The sequence below is a fragment of the Paramisgurnus dabryanus genome, chromosome 22, assembly GCF_030506205.2.
Source record: "Paramisgurnus dabryanus chromosome 22, PD_genome_1.1, whole genome shotgun sequence".
Taxonomy (NCBI): domain Eukaryota; kingdom Metazoa; phylum Chordata; class Actinopteri; order Cypriniformes; family Cobitidae; genus Paramisgurnus; species Paramisgurnus dabryanus.
The window spans coordinates 15,989,038-16,009,734 of NC_133358.1; the positions used below are offsets into that span (position 1 = coordinate 15,989,038).

At 34.2% G+C, this 20,697-nt stretch overlaps 1 protein-coding gene and 2 long non-coding RNA genes across 3 annotated transcripts in view; 2 read left to right on the forward strand and 1 right to left on the reverse strand.

Annotated features, from left to right (window-relative positions):
* The window catches only part of LOC135785275 (B-cell receptor CD22-like), a 286,056-nt gene that overhangs the window by 27,902 nt on the left and 237,457 nt on the right, over positions 1-20,697 (forward strand). The window lies entirely within an intron of this gene.
* Positions 7,228-11,555, reverse strand: LOC135785472 (uncharacterized). Its single transcript, XR_010546601.2, has 3 exons — positions 9,518-11,555; positions 9,125-9,220; positions 7,228-7,970 (listed from the first exon to the last, which is right to left on the reverse strand). It is a non-coding gene; the product is annotated as an uncharacterized lncRNA (long non-coding RNA).
* LOC135785473 (uncharacterized) lies at positions 12,443-15,400 on the forward strand. The gene is made up of 6 exons (XR_010546602.2): positions 12,443-12,523; positions 12,761-12,867; positions 13,250-13,317; positions 13,577-13,799; positions 13,911-14,148; positions 14,735-15,400. It is a non-coding gene; the product is annotated as an uncharacterized lncRNA (long non-coding RNA).

Genomic DNA, 20,697 nt, shown 5'->3' on the forward strand with positions numbered 1-20,697 from the left:
AAATAAACTATTAGGCTAATAATATTTTAACGGCTACACTTTTAACGTAGGTTTGAAAGGAACCTAAACTTGTCAATCATCATTAATCATGGTAAACGTGAGTCTCCGTGCCATCTGCGCCCAGCCGCAATTCTTCTGGCATCTCTCCTCCTTCACTGCATTTTCTTCTCTTCTGTTACTTGGAATTGGGTCTCGAGCCCGACCAAGATTCGAGCTGTCTTCGAGAACAGCAAGCCAAGTTCGTTTAGGTTCCATTAATTATTAAGACTAAATGGGCAGGCAAACTAGTAAAAACAATGAAAGTAAAAAACAATCCGCCAAAATATGGTTTTACACGTCTATAGAAAATATACTATAGCCTAAATAAAGCAATTATTAATTTTCCTAATGCATGGTTGTTATCTTTGCTTCCGTTTAAAACGTACATTTCGAAAAGGAGGATTTTCAGAACAGCAACTCAGCGACCCCAACTCTCCCCCAATCTCACTCCCCTGGTCCGCAAATTTTTTTTAAAGCTGAAACCGGTCCGTGGTGAAAAAAAGGTTGGGGACCCCTGCTCTAAAGAATGCAACGTCTTCCACCCTCTGGGGCTCCTCAAAAATGATCAAGATCGATACTGTAAAACTTTTTCTGTTATCACAATCCTATTGTGTTTCTACTTTACCTCCTGTAGTCAAGAGTAAGGGGAAAAACAGATTTTTACTGAAATGCTTTTGAATGTGAACATTGATGTACATGTGGATATACAGTTCCCAACCAAGACATTCAGCGCAAAAACGGTGGATTGCATGTTTTGGAATACGGTGGAATACCTGTAAAACTGAAACATAAAAGTCTATGCAGTTTTTGTAATGTCAACAGTAGCCAGTATTTTGAAACCTGGTGTACTTTAATTGATTGCATGTACCTTGTAAAGTGAAAAGAAGTGTTATTCTTTGAAAGAATAATTTTATTTTGAGTCAGATTTCCAGTGTTTTGGTAAAGTTATTATGTGCAGAGAAAGATTTGTTCTATTTTGAAATGAAGAGTTAGTATTTATTTAACAAAATGTGTTTTTGAGAAGAAACGATACATTTGGCCAATTGTGTTTTGTTGGTGGAACTCTGTGTTAAGTGTTTAGAAAAATTATCTGAAGTATGGGTAAGCGCTTGTTAGCAATTGAAAAAAACTGCAATTAATTTTCCTGGAGTGATAGCAGAAGGGTATCAAAGTCAAAGCATATTAGCATTTGTCAGCATGTAGCTGTCTGTTGGACTTTTCTGAGATCTACTGCTCTTCCCTGTGGACACCGGAAGCTTGACCTATGACCCACTTTCTGTACGATCTGAATTTCTGCGCTTTGAATTTTAAAAAAATTGAATTTGAATTTGGTGTTTTGAATTTTCTCTTTATCTTGAAACCCTGAAGCTGTATTTTCCAAGACTGTAAATTCACTCTTTGAAAATACAAATCTTTACAAATACGACATCAAATTATTCATTTTTATTAAATTACACTAGTTCAAGTTTATGGATTTCAAATTCAAATCGTTTTGTCATATTTAAAGCTCCATATTTACTTCATTACTATTCCTGCTTGTAAACATAACTTACTCTGCTTTGCTCTCAAAGGCTAAATGTGAAATGCTTTCCTATTTGTAAGATGCTTTGAGAAAAGTGTCTGCTTAAGTAAACAAATAAAGACAGATATACTGTTGCTCTTTAAGGTAACAACTGTCAATTTTCTTTTTACTTTATACAAATGCAAATGATAAACATATAACTATAAGTATCATGAATATATAACTGCATATAGAAATGTAATGTTTCTGATCTAATGTATGTTAATTTCTGTTAGGTTTCATATGAAGTGATGTCTGTACTGCAGATCATCTCATTCATTATCATCATCAGCTCTGTGTTACTACAAACTCACTCAGGTCAGTCAATCTTTACATTTGCTGTGATTGTAAATAAGCGACAGGAAATGAAAAACTATACAGCTATAAATGATAATAATGTGTATTGATCTCTCTTATACAGTCATTAATGTGTGTTTCATGTTTCAGCTGATGGTGTTGTTTACTCAGCTGTACTTCCACACACAGTAACAGCTCTGACAGACTCTTGTGTGCTGATACCCTGCACATTCATTATCAGTACATTTGAGGAAAAATTACAGAACACAAAACAGATTTATGGGATTTGGCTGAAAAAGAGACACAAAGACTTTAGTAATGACAAGAGTTCAGTAGTGTTTAACAGCAGACAAAACATCATTCAAGGATTCAGACACATAGAGATGATTGGAGACCTCACTGAGAGAAACTGCAGCACTGTCTTCTATAACATCATGATGAATCATTCAGACCCGTATTACTTCAGACTAGAAATGAAGCCAAATGGGTTCAAAGCAACATTTAACACCAATCTAACTGATGCATGTGATTCAAGGAAGACTGTGAGGATCAATGTCACAGGTAAATGCCAACTACTACACTGAACAAATATCTTCTGACAGACTTTATTGTGTAGTTTAACTAAGTTAATGGTTAAGAAGATGATTTGGCTTACAAAACCACACGTCAAAAGACATTAAGGCTGCATCTGAAAACTTAGGCAGCTGACTTGTTGCCTTGCTGCCTCATGAGGCAATGACTTCGGAGGCATGAAGGCAACTAAGAGAAACGCTTTCGGAAACACTTCAGCGTCTTTGAAATATAAATAAAGAGTGCCTTTGTGATAACTAATCACATATTCGAAAACTACAATACTAATTTCTCGCTAGAAATGCAATTAAAATGTGTAAAAAGTGAAAATATACAATTATTTACACTAAATTTGTGCTCCAGACGCTTTCTTGGCTATAGGAGGACTTTTGGCTTTGCTCGTGATTTCTGCAGTATTTTATTGTATGAGGTAAAGATATAATAATAGATGTTATCCTTAAAGATTTTATAATAAATAAAACACACAAATGTATTAACTGTTGATTGTATTCTCTATCAGGACAAAGAAATTGAGTCAGACCAATACCAGAAGAAAAGACCAGGTGGGTGTACAGTACCATTCAACATAAGCACTTTATTTTTAAAGAGAAAAATATTTAAATCATTATTTCTAAAGGAATTAAGACTTTGTAAAAACCGTTAGCCACTGTTCCAAATATCTTTTGAATAATAAAAATAAAGACAAAAAAATCTTAGCAAATATAAATATTGATATATTTTTTTCTGATTTGTCTCCTCAGACCGCAGATATAAATGAAGACATGCTGGATTTTTCTTCTAACAATGCTATTGAGATCAACATGAAGAGTGAAATGTCTGAGAAAGAAACTGATGAGGTTCACTATGGAGAGATTGACTTCTCCAAACCAGACACTGATCACATAAACAAGAAAAACCCAGAGACAGAGTATGCTGAGGTTCAGAGAAAGACACAAATCAACAGTGTTCAGAAACAAGAGGAACTCTACGCTCAGGTCAAGAGAAAGTGAATGAATTAACTCTTTAATAGCATTGTACAGTTAAGAAATTTACATTCTAACAAAGTATACAGCTGCAATAATTCAGATAAAAAGTTGCAGGCTTGATTATCCAGAGACTTAGATGTATAAACAAATAGATGTATTTTTAAAACAAATTCTGAATTTAATGGCAAACCAGTGAAGAGTCCTCAGAAGAGGAGATTTAGCTTTATCTGCACATAGAGTTAAGATTAGCACCCTCTCAGACTATTTTAAGTCCCTTTAAAAAACAGATCTGTTTTCCTTGGCCTATCAGTAATTTTCCTTTTCTTTTTAATATTGTTTCATTTAAATTGTTCTTATTATTTTCTGTTTTAGTATTTTAGTTTTAGTATTATTTTCTCTGCATATTATTACTTACATTATTTTATTGTACAGCGTGGTCAGTGTAGCTGTTTTAAATGTGCTTTATTAATAAAGTGAACTTGAATTACCAATTATAAGTTTGGTCATGAATCGGCACAATCTTTGGAAATACCACAGTCAGTAACTGATTTTTGTTGTTTTGTTTGATTAAACCATTAACAGTTTTATAAAAATAGCAATTGCTTCGAATGCATATGTAACATAAACACCTCGGTTAAATCTTGACCATGAACAGAGTTCAGAGATAACAGACTAGTAGCTGGTTATACACTGCAAAATGCCTCTGTGAGTCCTTTTTAAAGATTTTAAATGTTTACTGATGATTACCAAAACACAGCATGACAATTTTACAATTTGACAATTTTAGTGAGCAATGGCCAAAATTAACAACACAGATTCAGATCAAATAAACTGCAAATATTTAATCATCCACATCAAAAAAACACTGTACTGTGTATAAAATGTCAGATGTGTTATTTCATTTTGCAACATATTTTTTCTAAGGCCATATGTAGGCCTACTTTGAATACACTGCATTTCTCTTTTATCAGTGTGTGAAACCAACATGATGGATCTTCTTAAAAGGCTTCTGAGTTGTTTACATTTACACAAATATATTATTCAATATGTCAAAATCTAACTGAATACTATAGGTTACACCCGAGAAACTATTCAGTCAGATAAGTACAATACATTTCAATACTATATGTTTAATGTTTGATCTTAATGCCTTTCTATTTGTATTGTTTTGGATAAGTGTCTGCTTATTGATAAAATGTAAATGTAAAGAAAGAAATAGTGATGCATTTTAACAACTACCCATTTTACTTTTTAATAATTCAAGTTTATCGGGTGAATGAGAATCTTCTTAATATGTCTTTGAGTTTTAAGAATGTATTCACCTTATTCCGCCACGCCCCTTTTCAATTCTTCGCTCTTCCGCATTTTGTCAACCGACTTCCGCTGCTAATATGGCACAGTGCATTCGGTAGCTAGTTTGGTGGTTAGAAGATTGTTTGTAGTTCACTATAACTTTAGCAAAATGACAAATATCGCACCTGCTGTAAATGTTTTAAATTAGGAGCACGGAGAAAACTTCATACGACGCTCGGATAGTCTTATAATGTCCCATCAATCGTCTCCTGTTTAGACGATATGAAGCAGCCGCGGCAAGTAACCTATGGGACATATTTCATTACCTCGTCCTGTCAGAAGGAGCAGCATTGAAAATTATTAAAGTATATATGCCTACCAATATTTACACCGTGATTTCGTCTTTTTTAAAGCAAATGTGCACCTTAGCCAGTCCAATAACTATTTCATTTTTATGTGGTAATGTACCATGATAGAATTAATTTGCAAACTTGCCAACACTTATTCCTTCAAATCAGGAGACTTAAATCCTTTTAAGTGTAATCTACAAAGCTCACATATGGTTTAAGAAATTCCTTACAGATAATATCTGATCACATTGTAAAGGTTTATATAACTGCATGACCGGTAACATCTGATCACATTGTAAAGATTTAATATAACTGCACAATATCTGATCACATTGTAAAGGTTTAATATAACTGCATGGCAGGTAACATCTGATCACATTGTAAATGTTTAATATCACTGCATGACATCTGATCACATATGAAGGTTTAATGTAACTTTACAACAGGTAAAATCACACTGTAAAAAAAAAATTTTTTTTCACAGAAATATACTGTATTATTTTACTGAAATTTTCTGTTTTTTTTACATTACGTGTAAATGTCATTAAAATAAAGAAAAAAACTTTTATTAAAAACATTAACCATAAAATAAAATTAATAAACTGTAATTTCACTTAATGAGAAATCATAGTTTTTTTACAGGATTATTCTTATTTTTAATTGGCTTGAATGTTAAATTACATTGAATTCTATGTAAAAATACAAAAAAAATCACATATTTAAAATTAAGACAACTATATGTTTTTTTAATATGAAACCTTAACTTTAAGGTAAATACATGTAAAAAAACAATCGTAAAAAAACGGTAAAAAGTCTGGCAGCAAAGTTGCCAAACACTTACCTTCAAATTACAGTAAAAAACCTTAAGTTATTCTACGGAATAATTCTGTTTTTTAAAATACAGATATTTACCGTAAAATGTACTATATTTTTACAGTTCCACTGCTGAAGAATGAAAAGAAAATCCCATTAAAAAATGTCTGTAGAATGTAAAAGAAATGAATAAATCTGCATATAAACTGGATATTATTGCAGAAATACCTCAAAATGATAAAATTAAATGAAGTCTTCTTTTTTACACAGTATTCTTTGGTAAATTCATAACATTATCAATTACATCCACAAGAACTATCTGTCAAAGTACAGATTTTTAGATGTAAAAGACAAAAAAAGTTACATAACATTACTTAAAATACCGTATTTTAACAGCTTTAGGCTTTTATTTTATGGGATTATCAAATCTATTAATATTAAATTCCTGTTAAATTTTGTTTTTGAACTGTAGAAAAAATAAGATCACATTATAATAGCTTGCAAAGCCATATTTTTATGGTCATTACTTTATATAAACCATATTGCACAGTAATTACAAGCATTTATCCAATATATCTACATACTTTTCCCATTAATGTATAGGGTTTAATTTGAAAAAAACATACTTTTATAGTAATTAAAAGCAACTATCCAATATATCTACAGACTCTTCTCATTAATGAATGAAGTTAACTTTATAAATACATTACTTTATAGTAATTAAAAGGAACTATCAATTATATTTACAGACTTTACCTATTAATTTACAGGGTTTACTTTAAATGAACATACTTTTATAGTAATTACAAGGAATTATCAAATACACTTACGTACTTTTCCCATTAATCTATAGGTTTACGTTGAATAATTTACTTTTATAGTCATTACACACAACTATCTAATATATCTATATACTTTTCCTATTAATTCATGAAGTTCAGTTTATACAAAATTTTTTATAGTAAATAAAAGCAACTATCCAATATATCTACATTACTTTATCATTACTGTATAGGGTTTACTTTATATAAACATTATTTTATAGTATTTAAGAGCAACTGTCCAATATATCTACATTCTTATCCCATTAATTTAAGGACCCACATAGCAATTTTGGCAAAAGTAAAAGAAGTTTTTCCTCGGCCCACATACAACAAATAATGACGGCCCTACAATGGCCCAGTTCTGGATTAGAGACAAGGGCCAGATAATATCCCATAACCGGCCCAGATCAGGTTCTAACATTGGTACCAGTTCTCAGCCATAAGTCACCATATTAAAACCAGCATTTAACCAGAACTTCCAAAACTGAGCCATAACTCAGCCTGATCTTGCCCAAATTATATTAATAAATAACACAAAAAATTACTTTGAAATTATTTGCCATTTTTATTAATCAATAACACAAGTCAATAACACTACGACATCCACATTGTATGTGTTAAAACTATTCTAATATAAACTGCCAGCAATAAACAAAAATACTAGTTTGTTCAAATACATTATTGGCATGAATCTAACACCAACAACTTAAATTGCAAAGCAATTTAATCCTTAGTAAACAAACAGAAGTTTAGAACAAACTAATAAAAAAAAAAAAATAAAAAAAAACATTGTGACAGTTACACTGGTGTGTGAAACATAGTTTGCCCAAATGACCAGCTATACACAAATTCAGAAGTTTTCATTGAAACTAACATATTAGCATGAATTAAAATTTAAATGAATTACCATGGGTAAATACAAGTTTGAACCAAACCGAACTTAAAAGTTAGTTAAGTTAATTAGAAACACTAAAACTTCATGTGTATGTGAAACCAACTCTACAGTCAGCTTTACGGAAAGATACAAGTTCCAGTTAAAGTATTAGCATGAATCTAACTGAGGTAATTTCAAATCGATCGAAAAATTAAAACAATACAATTAATAAAATTGAAACAAAAACAATCCAACACTAATAATAATAATAAATGTGTATGAGAAAGTGTTCAAGATTGTCCTCAACCAGAAGTACTGCTTCTCAGCTCCTCTTTCCATAGACGTAAACATTACAGCAGCCCACTGTTATATTAAAGAAAATAGATGCAAATTAATATTTGTTATTAAGCCAAAGCCATATAATACAGCAATTAAAAGCATAAAGATATACTTCAAAACAGACAGATAGACCATTAGAAGTTGCTTTGGACGAAAGTGTTAAATGTCTAAATAAAATGAAACATAGCTTAGACCTTAAAGACGTACTTTTCATTAAGGTACTCAAAAGCAAATGAGATCTGAGCATGTACTTAAAGGACAAGTTCGGTATTTTACACTTAAAGCCCTGTTTTCGGATTGTTTATGATGAAATAGAACGGTTTTGACTGAAATTTCGAGATATGTGGCTGCCCCGAGAATTTTAAGGTGTTTCTTGTATCACCTCCCACCTCTATAATGGGTCTAATAGGTGCAGTGGAACAATCCTTTCTTAAATGCATTAAACTTTCGTTTACAAAGACGTGAAACTCACCGAGTGGTCAGGGGTGTTCATTGATATGCTCACACAAAAATCGCTGCAAAAGATGCTTTCTGACACAGTCAGCAGTATCATTCAACCAACCCGTGCAAGTTATTTGAACAAACCCTAATAAACATATTAAACTACTCCATATGTATTGAGTATTGTTTTTGTTTATGAAAATATTATAACATCGCTTCTTACGCAGGTGGAGACATGAGCTTATGAAAGTATTTGCTTTTTTATTTAAAACATAACAAAAATAAGCTCAAACACATTAAGAACTATTATAAACATTAACTAAGCGGATTATGTCATGTATATTATGTACTGTAATCACATTTTTGTAATAATATATAGTAGCAGAATAAATAAATCAGCTAACGTTAAATCAGCATATTTTTTTATCAGCATTTTAAGTGTTTTTAAACAATTCTTGTATTTATTGTTTACTGGTAGTTTCTATGAAAGGTTTTACTGGATGGGGTTAAAACAAATGTTTTGTAGAGATTTACTGCATTTGTGTTAGCTATTATAGCAACCCCTGATTGCACAAAACGGCACACTTGTGTCCTTCGTAATAGGCTACCGTTAGCTATAGTGGCTCACCGGAAGTCATAAACCGGAAAGCTCAAAGATGGCGGCGCCCGCATTTACGTCAAGAAACAGGTGGATATAAACAAAAAGATGACAACATGAGCCTCAACATTTAATTTACCTTGATGTTTTACGTGTCTACTGGAATATACACCCCATCATCCTTTTTGTCCTACTCCAGAGTCTTCCAAGTCTTGATGAACACAGACCTGACACACTTTCACCAAAAAAGAAAATTTAAACGTTACAGAAATACATTTTCAAATATTATTTTTTTAATAAATGTTCTAACAACGGGAAGACCAGATAACCAATTTAATTAACTTCATTAATAATATGATTACAGTAATTCTTATGCCTAACAACAGCTAATAATGGCCGTCAAACTGCAATAGCCTATAACACATACTACATGATCACGTAAACGTTTGCATCCCTTTATTCGTTTGTTAGACATTTAAACTAAAACATTTTATGATTGAAAAAGTTTAAATACTCAAGTTCAGGTACTTACTAGTAATCTTGTTCTTTCTTCTTCTTTAACTTTTATTGGCGGTTGGCAACTAGTATCTTTCACCCGCTTTGAAATCTGTGTCCGTTATGATGGCCGGCTGCAGGCAGCGTTGCTCCTGTAACGGTTACCCCGCCTATTGGTTTATTTGATTGGCCACCGCTCGGCTTGCGTCAACAGGAAAGCAGAGGAAAGCTCGTCATCTGTTATGTGATTGGCCAGTGGCACTCGCCTTTTTTTGATTTGATTGGCCATCTCAATCATTTTTGATAAGGTGTTCTACATAATGCTGCGTTGCAAGAACGTACAAACGGATGACGTTAAAATAACGCGAGAGGGATTTGAGATCATAATCCTGCGCATGATTTTTCGAGTCGTTCTCGCAGTACTTTGATGTCATCCGCTTGTAGGTTCTTGATGCACTGCATAATAAACTACGCATCCTAATGTAACGCGATCGTTTTTAACACTTCGGCAGGCAAAAAGCACAGTGAAACATATATCGTTTATTTATACAGTATCTAACTTTTTTTATTAACAAAAGCACCAACATACAAAATTCTCGTTGGGGAACAAGATATACATGCGTAAATACAATATACAGTAGGCTATCTGACATTTGATCGTAAACAATGATAGCTTTACAGTCGTTGAAGTTAGAAATTTTGAGCAGGAATAAACCCCCTGCTACAATGAAAAGCGCGCAAAAGCAAATTTAAATAGAAACAATCCATGGTACAGCTCAAGAAACGTTATCAATACTTTAAAATTCAGAAAGAAAAACGTCTGGAAGTTCAGGATCACTTGAGCAAAATTATCTTGACCATGATCTGAAACCATGTTTATGTAACTGAAATGTAAACAAACATAATTGTCCAAATACATTAGCTTCTTTTATTACAAAACTATTTAAAAAGGGTTAAATTACATTAAGATTTAGAAAGCCTAAAAATACTTAAATTCTTATAATTATTTATTGTAAATCACAGTTTTCAAATGTGGCTTACAATCACTAAACTGATCTGGGCCACATACTTCCCACCCACAATTGGCCCAAATGTTACCTGCCATCATGGATCTAGTGCCATCATTGCCCATACTTGGCTGACGTGTTGCATGCCATTGCCATTATACATTGTTGCTGAAATGGCGGGCGGTGGCTAGCTGTGGACACTTCCGTTTTCGACCACAGCAATAAAAAAAGTACAATGCAGCCAGTTCACATCATACATACGCCCACTCCCCTAACATATAGCCTAAATACAGAATGAAAATACCAGTACACAGAGGGTATTTAGAACAGAGACAGACAGAGCCAGACGACCTGAATGGAGTAAAACAAGCTTGTACTATCCTAACATGTTAGAAGTCTTTGACTTCACAGTCATTAATGGCCATCTTGTGATCTTCATCCCACTTTTACGGAGTCCATGGGCCCATGAGCCCCAAAGTCTATTACAGATGCTGGCCTGAGGCTCTTTTTCCAGTACATACTTTGCAGTACATACTTTGTGTCTGTATCTTATCAACTTTGGCTTCTGATGTCAGTTAGATGGCATGCAGACAGCTGGGAATTAAAATTAGCACCTCACACCTATCAAATACAGGGCAACTGCAAAACTTCCAAGTCCCCTGCAACCAATTCAGAAATATACAATTAAGAAATGTATTATATTTCAGAAGCAAAGATAAACTTTGCTGGCCACATCAGCTTAAGATTCAACAAGTGCAGAAATAAGAGTGATAGATAAAAAATATATGCATAAAATAAAAAAATAAAAAGAGCTATGTAGGCTACCTTTCATGCAGATATGTTGTAAATAAAAATTGAACATAATAATAACTGTGTGTTATACTACAGACACAGATCTAAAAATATTGCCTCGAAAGATGAAATACTGCAGGAGGTATTGTTGCACAGCTAAATAGGCCTATACAGTTATTGTACAGGTAATAATTGCACAGCTTAAGTTTTATATAAAATTCTGAAATCAAGAATAGTCAGTGATTGTTTATGCATCATATTTCCCGTGTTTTACTGTCAGGCACTGACTTAGTGTTTACAATTCTGAAGTGTTCTGTAACAATTTCATAAGTGGCAGAGAAAAATTGAATGGCAACATTTTCAGCCCCCACCCATGGACTGTATCAGCTGCTGCTGTCTGGCAAGTGGTGCTGCAGCCTCAAGTCTCTGAGCATCATGCTTTGGGACAGTTTTTCTGCAAGACAACCAGGCTTAAGAATGCTGGAAACTACTAACCTCCTAATGCCTGTCTGCTTGTTGATGTGAAAGGACTGAATCTTGTGTCCTGATATGTCCTCTTTTGGCTTGGCTTTTAAGGGTGAAATTGTCCTTTTTGTCTGTTTGAAATGCTGCCCTGACAGTGGTTTTCTGTTATCGTATATATTGACCATAGACTATATTGGCACATGTCCACTTTAAAAACATTGAAGACACAAAGTCAATCTGTATATTCAACAAAATTCAAGGCCCTCACTGTGAAATCATTAGGCCACTACACAATTTTCTCGGTTGATGGGGAAAACAGCCACACTATGAATAAAGCTTTACAATGGGGTGCTATATTTTTTAATTTACAATAGGTGAACAATGTGTGAAAGACTAGGAATTTATTCTGGGGCTCAACAGTTCAACCAAGGCTCTTGCATAAACTTGAGCTTTGGTAAACTGGGGGTGAAGCAATTGAAGACATTAAAATGCTTGAAACATTAAACAACCGTGTAAGTGTAAACAATCATCGTAATTGTTTTTCTAGTCTCTCTCTCTGTGCTTTAGGTATAAAGAAAGTGCGCGCAGATTCAAATAATTGAATGTTGTACAATCATTGGACGAATCGTACGGCAGAGGCAATCTCGACCAATAACATCGCTTGACTTTGGGAGGGGGATATACGTCATAACGTAAGATCGCGCCATACTGGCAGTGGCCAGAGTAGAGAGCCTTGATAAAGTATGGAACGTTTTCAGGATATTCAGCTTTCACTAAAGGTAAATTAATATATTTACCCAGCCGCCACATGATCTACCTTTAACGTTGATATGATTAAAATAATGTCAGTTGTTGTTTAAACGTTGATATATATATATTGTGCGCGGGTCTGCGCCCCTATTTTAAGTTTGAAAATACGTCCGTTACTATCGGTCAGAGCAGCTGCTGCTTTGCGTTGATTTCTCTGTCAGACCTGGATTATTTTATATCTGCCTGTTAAATTCTTAAATTTTCAGCGAATTTTAGTTGATGTGTCAATGAAGAACAAAAGCTGGAATGTGAATAGAAGAAGGGGTCGTACGGGGTCTGTAAAAATACTCAAGTGGTGCTCGCTGCATATCAGGTAAGAGATCATTTTTCATTAACACTCTAACGTTTAGGGACACGGGTAGCATAACGTTACTGCAACCTCATAGGATAACTTAAATAGGTTATCGCTGTGTGTGTTTTTGTACTGCTTCGCTATTAGCGTAGCGATATTAGCACGTATTTCAATGTGTTCGTAGTACATTACCATCGGACATTGCTGTGTTTTATATGACGTTATATGATTAATGTTGTCAGCTAATGTTAGTTTAAAACTCAAACGCATGAGGGGTAAAAAAGCGTGGGAATGAGTAACTTAAAGTGATAAAACAGTCATTTATTCGTTAGAGTATATGTTTACATAACCTCTTTATAATGACATTGAAAAGATATTTGATTTGTTTAACTTACTTGTTTAGATCAAGCATTGGAATAAGATTTTTATCGGGGGAGAACAACCAACAGAAAGACCCATTCACCAACTACAGTAAGTCAATTTTACCCACGTACTATTCGAAAACCAAGGATAGTATTAAGTATGATTTTCATACTGTATTTCATAAAGTAACACAGGGTAGGTGTAATAATCCATGGCTTTAGCCTACACCTTTCCGGCTGCCCCCCTTGTTTGTAATGAAATTGCTGTAAATATATTTTGTCCTATGTTCATTAACCAAATAAACTTTCTTACATTCATTCTACAAATCTGAGCAACTTTCTGTCCTTTTGTCTTTCTTCTCCTGAAGTGGCGCACTGAAAGGGGAGATTCATGTCACCTTCACCAGTCCTTTCTTTAATTGCTGGAAACTGTTAAGGGAAAGACCCTCAGACATAATAGGATAAATGTGGCTGCAGGTAAAATTATTTGATGGTGTTAAGGTTTATCATTATCTAACAAACCAAATGCTTTGTTCAATAACAAGAAATCACGTTAGGGCCATTTTCTGGAAGAGAAATCCACTTGGACAGGTAAGTTAACGTTATGTGTAGCATTTTAATGTTTGTACATTTGTCCATATGACGCTAAAGGGGTTTATCAAATCTTTCTCACCCATGTTATGGTTCATATTCTGTGTTCAGTTTGACAAGGATCAAGAGGCCAAGGACCAGGTGGTGAAGTCGGAACCAGACCAGACAGCTCTCGCACAGCCAGCCTCTGAACCTGCTCTACAGTTTGAATCGCCCGGGTGAAGTTAAACTCTACTTTGCTGGTGACCCAGATGGCTGAGAACATGATAGGCTGAAACCCTGGAAGCTAAGAGGGAAGCGGCAAAGGAGTTCGAAGAAGAGCTGAAAAGCACGTCTTAATGAACACAAGGTGAGGATTTGTATGGAAATCCAACTGGTTTATCCAGATTATTTACAAGTGGATTTAAGATTTTGTTGATCACATCTACAGAGCAGCTTGAACCCTTTTAAGACATTTTAACCCCTTAAAGGCGGAGTCCACGATGTTTGAAAAACGCTTTGGAAAAGGAGACGGGCTGACTACCAAAACACACTTATAGCCAATCAGCAGTAAGGAGCGTGTCTACTAACCGACATCCTTGCCGGGTTGCGTATGTGTGGGGCGGGTCTATCAACAGAAGGTCCAGAGTCTATTGGGGTAGGGGCATGTTTGTTTAGGTGATTTAAAATATCAACATTGGCTTTCAAACATCGTGGACTCTGCCTTTTAATGTTCCTGCATTAGAAGCATTAATAGAGGCAAAGTTTGTTCATGCTCAATTTTCATTCGAGCTCCAAACTGAAATTATTGTTGAGCGGCAACCTAATGGCTCTGCTCTGGCGATGCTGTGAGGGAGGCAAAGTTGCCATTGTGTGTAAATTGAAAACAATACAATGTGGCCACGGCTGATGTGTAGGAATTTTTGCAAGCATGATACATCTTTTTTATTTTTCAGGACAAGGCCTGGTGAAAGCCACTACAGAGGATCATAGCCATCGTTGGAGTTCTGAAAGGACGTGGGTGAATATCAATCTGCCAAATGAACTTTTTTTAGCATGCACATTCACATCTTTATATTAATACTGATTATATATGAACTTGTTTGTTTGTTACTGGAAAGAACTTAGCTTCTATTGTGTTTGACAGAAGGAGTTTTAAGCCTATGTGCATTTTCTAGATGTTAAGCATGAACAGTACTTAAACAACCATTACCCGTACCAGCTCTGTCCGTGCTCCATTTTCCATTGCAGATCATACTCAGAGATAGTACCCCTTAAATGCAGCTGGTCGTCATAGCAAGGCCACACACAACTGCCGCGGCGTAATGTTCAATGCGAGACACACACCAGCGCCCCAATTTAATTTAAAACGTTTCAGCATTACTCGGATTTTACTTAATTTAACTAAAACAAATATCAAAAACATGTCTAATTAATACTTTATCAACACGTCATACTCCTGGAAAAGACCCACATAAATCACATATTTTAAAGGAATAGTCTACTCATTTTCAATATTATTTCATATTTTCATATTTCAACATATATCAATAATATGTTATTACCTTAACTAAGAATTGTTGATACATCCCTCTATCATCTGTGTGCGTGCACGTAAGCGCTGGAGCACGCTGCGACGCTTCGATAGCATTTAGCTTAGCCCCATTCATTCAATAAAACGTAGCGCTTTTCTAAGCGGATTTAAAAGAGGAACTACATTTTATGGCGTAATAGCACTTTTGGGAGTACTTCGACTCGCCTGAAAAGTCCAATCCCCTTCTCCCTCTCATAATGGGAGAGGGAGGGTGTTACTGCGTCGAGTCGAAGTACTCCCAAAAGTGCTATTACGCCATAAAATATAGTTCCTCTTTTAAATCCGCTTAGAAAAGCGCTACGTTTTATTTTGTACCACCAAACTTGCTCGTATAACTACTCGTCTTAAATAGGAAAAACGTTGATGTGTTTGGTCACTTCTAACTTTATCTCTAAATTGTACCATTGAATGAATGGGGCTAAGCTAAATGCTATCGAAGCGTCGCAGCGCGCTCCAGCGCTTACGTGCACGCACACAGATGATAGAGGGATGTATCAACAATTCTTAGTTAAGGTAATAACATATTTTAATATTGAAAATGAGTAGATTCCTTTAACTAAGCAAAAACCCAACGTTGAGCCAAGCAAAAGTACTTCTTAAATGACGCATCAATGAATTGTTAAAATAATCTATAGAAGCATTGATTACTAAAATCATTGTTAGCTGCAGCCCTAGTTTTCACTGACACTCGTTTGTGAGAAAACAATCAAGCTAGCTGCTAAATTTGGAGTCCACACGTATTAGAGTCTTTAAGGTAAATGCAGTTAAAAGGACCTAAGCGAGCTGACAGGCAGGTTAGAGACTTTCTGTAATTGTTTTTCACTTTACAAAGTGTTACAGTATGATAGTCTTACCTGAAGAGAGGCTATAAGCACAACATGCAATTTATTTAAATTGCGTCAAACTCATAGACTGTATGGTCGGACTTGGTGAATGTAGCGCGAGGATACACGTGACACAATCTGTTTTTCAAAATAAGGTGGAAATAAGATTAATTAGATTATATTTACAGGAATTATAAAACATGTTACAATGTGTCAATTAAAAGTAAAATGAAATGTTTGGGAAATGACTTACAAATTTCTTTTTGATTTAGGGTTGCTGGAAAAACATTAAATAAATTTGTTGACTTTTTTGCTTTTTCATAACAATTTATATCTATGCAGTGTCTTTGATCAAATTGTTTATCCACCTGATTTCTGACTTGAATGCGGGCACCGCCATCTTTGAGCTCATAAAACTTCCAGTGAGCCACTAAAGCTAATGGTAGTCGTATTGCGAGGGACACGATTGTGCCGTTTTGACTGGCTTTTTAATGCTTATTATGAAATCCAGGAAGACCGGCATAATTTGTGCAGTTAGGGGTTGCCATAATAGCTAATACAAATGCAGTAAATCTCTTAAAAACACTGAATGTGTATTGGCGCACGTGTATCTTTTATCCATACATCCATCCAGTAAAACCTTTCATAGAAACTGACAATGAATAATAAATACAATAATTATTCAAAAACAACTAATTATGCTGAAAAAAATATTCTGGTTTATTTATTCTGCTACTATATATTATTACAAAAATGCGTTTACAGTACATATTATTAATGACATAAACTGCTTATTTGTTAATGTTTATAATAGTCCATGATATGTTTGCACTTACTTTTATGTTTTAAATTATTATTTTAAATAAGCAAATATTTTCATAATCTCATGTCTTATCTACTGCATAATAATATTTCCATAAAACGAAAACAATACTGAATACATGTAAAAGTAGTTTAGTATGTTTATTATGTTTAGATTAAATAGCTTACAATGTGTTGAATGAGAAGGATAAGTTACTGCTGCTGTCATATCGCGTGAAGCTTGATGTGTCGCCATAAAAACTCAAAAAAGTCGATTTAAAATTGCAGTTTAAAAAAACTTGCATGCATTGAAGACCCGTCACCCCTAGGAACAACATGAAACGATTGAATATATCTTCATATGATATATCAGGACACTTCTTAATTTCATCCTCACACTGGCTCATACATGGCTGGTGTAGTAAATATTTACCATAACTGTTTTAATCATGTTTTATGCGTGCTCCCACCACACTGTTTTCTACTGGCTGGCCATTAAAACTGAGCTCCCGCACAAAGAAGGGAAATACGTCACATCTCTTACTCCCGCGTTTGAAAATAATGTGGATAACAACATTATTCTGTTTGAGGTGTAACAAGCTGTGTTCCCACATGTTTAAAGGCTCTCTAAGCGAATCTGCGAGACGTTAGTTATTGTTGACGTTTGAAAACAGACGGAGCGTAGCTAACTCCTCCCCCTCCCTTCCGTGCTTTCATGAACGCGCCCAACCCCCACCCCCAAATCCTTTGTCGTTTATTGGCTGGAATACTTTGTTTTGTTTTGTGATGCTAGGTTTGGCCACTTGTTGATATTGCTGTTTGTGAAGTCTAGGCTGTCTACAGAGATCGTGTTTTTTTACAGTTTGATCAACGGACAGGCAGGCAGCAAGCAGATAGTGAGGAGATGTTTCCGGTATGTAACAAAAAATGTTTTATGGTCTAAAACGCTTCAATTCCCTTAGAGCGCCTTTATTTTGCCGCTTATGACCGTAATCATCATGGAAAACGTTGGTTTACTGATACTACACGCCAGAAGTCGCACCCATAATTCGCGCAAATCGTCATGGGGTGTAGGAATAGTGTGCATAGGGCCCAAAATTATTAACAAGAGGGTAACATTCTTCATAGAGCCATAGCTTATTTATTTTGCTTTTAAAGTGCACCAAATGAATGCACTTAACATTAAAATGAACACTTTTCTTTTGAGTGGAAATGTACATCTCAAATGGGGATCTGCAGTGAATGGAAAGGACTTTGCTGTAAAATATCAGAAATATGTATGTATGTATGTATGTATTTAGTGAAAAAGTTGTTGATGCAAATGCACTTAACATAGACCTTCTGTTTGTTTTTTGTACATTTAAAACACAATATACTAATACAGAATGTGTGGACATAAACTGGAATGTTGGTTGCAATTACTGTCAAATAATGTTTATATTAAGTAAATCCCATGTACTATTAAGAAAAGTCTGTAGATGTATTGGAGTTGCTTGTTATTACTGTCAAATTATATTCATATAAGGTTAGTCCCATGCACTTATAAGAAAGGTCTGTATATATCGGAGTTGCTTATAACAGTGGTTCTCAAACTGGGGTCCGGGGCCCCCAGGGGGGCCGCGAGATGGTGCCAGGGGGGCCCCAGTTTTATGACATTTTATAAAATACATTAAATTCTAATGAATTCTGGGAAATTAAACCAAAAAAAGGTAGCACTACTTTGTATAATTTAATGTTTTGTTTAATTAAAATGTGAAGTTTTAGAACAGTTTTTTGTCATAAATTTTCTTTGGGGGGGGGGGGCGAAGGAATGCACCGTACACAAAGGGGGGCCGCACGCTGAAAAAGTTTGAGAACCACTGGCTTATAAAGTAAACCCCATGATGTAATGGAAAAAGTATATGTGTGTATATATAATAAAATAAACATGTGTATTTTTACATATATGGGAGAATTGCTTGTAATTACTGTCCATTTATGTTTATATAAAGTGAACCCATGCATTGAGTAAATGTCATGTTGATATAAAGTTTTATTAGTATAAAGCAATGTTTATATAAAGTATACCTCATACATTGATGGTAAAAAAATGTAAATTTATTGGAGATGTTTTTGTAATTAATGTCAAGTATTGGTTATATAAGGTAAACCCCCATAAATTAATGGTAAACGTATGTAGATATATTGGGAAGTTGCTTATAATTACCATAATAAAATTTTTTTTATAAGGTAAAGTCCCCATACATTAAAGGTAAAAAATATGTAGAAATATTGGAGAGTTGCTTGTTATTACTGCCAAATAATCTTTATATAAAGTAAACCCCCCAGTATTTAAATGGTACAAACATGTAGATATATTGAAGAGTTGCTTGTTATTACTGTCAAATAATGTTTATATAATGTAAACCTGCATACATTAATGGTAAAAGCTTGTAAATTTAGTTTAGATGTGTCTATAATTACTGTCAAATAATGTTTATATAATGTAAACCTGCATACATTAATGGTAAAAATTTTAAATTTAGTTTAGATGTGTCTATAATTACTGTCAAATAATGTTTTTTTAAATAAATAACTATTAAAAATATGTTTATGAAACGTAATATCACAAGATCTTATTTTTTTGTACAGGATAAACCCAATATTTAACAGGAATTTACTGTAAATAGATTGAATAATGACATAAAATAAAAGTTTAAGTCGATCAATATACTGTTATTAGGCTTTAAATTAGCGTATCTGAAGGTAATTATACTAAATTTTTTGTGTGTTTTAAATGGAAAAGTCTTTACTTTGACAAGGAGTTCTCGTAGATAAATTGTATTACCTTAAATATATACTAAATAATACTGTATTAAAACAGAAATCTTTGTTTTAATTATGTAATTTTAAGGTATTTCTGCAATTTTTAAAAGTTTTTATACAGATTTATACTTTCGTTTAACATTCAATGGAGATTTATTTTATGAAATTTTTTATTCTTTCTACAGCAGGTTGACTGTAAAAATACAGAAAATGTTTACGGTAAATATCCGTTTTCAAAAAACAACATTTTCCCGTAAAATAATTTAAGGTTTTTCACTGTAATTTGAGGGTAAGTGTTTGGCAACTTTGCTGCCAGACTTTTTACCGTTTTTTTACGGGTTTTTTTTTTACAGTGCAGGTCACATTGTAAAGGTTTATAAAAATAACTATGGACTAAGAAACTTTTCAGCAAGACCACCCTGCAATGAATTAAGACGCAGCTTTATCAGAGTCATCAGGAGCTGATCCCAAGTGTTTATCTGGAAGCTGTTGGTGTATGTACTGGTGATGTGCTTAGCGACTGTGTAATGCATGCAATATCAACCCTGTTTAAAGCTGACAAAGATGGTTGTTTCTCAGCAGAGATATGTACATTTGTGCCAGCTCAACACATGAAGCAGAAGCATTGAAGCAGTTTCTCGGACAGGGTTTACAGGACTAGGCCTTAATTATATTAGGACATTTTAGTTTTTACAAACAAACCACATCTTGTGATAAAACAATGGCACTCATATATGTTGAGGTTTGACAGTACAAGGTGTTTTTAAATTATCGTAGCTCAAATAAGCATTTAAGCCTGGGACCAGCATAAGCCCTGTCCGGGAAACCGCAAAGTTGTTTTCCCAAATCACAGTGGTTCTTAACGTTATTCCTCGAGGCCCACTGCTTTGCACAT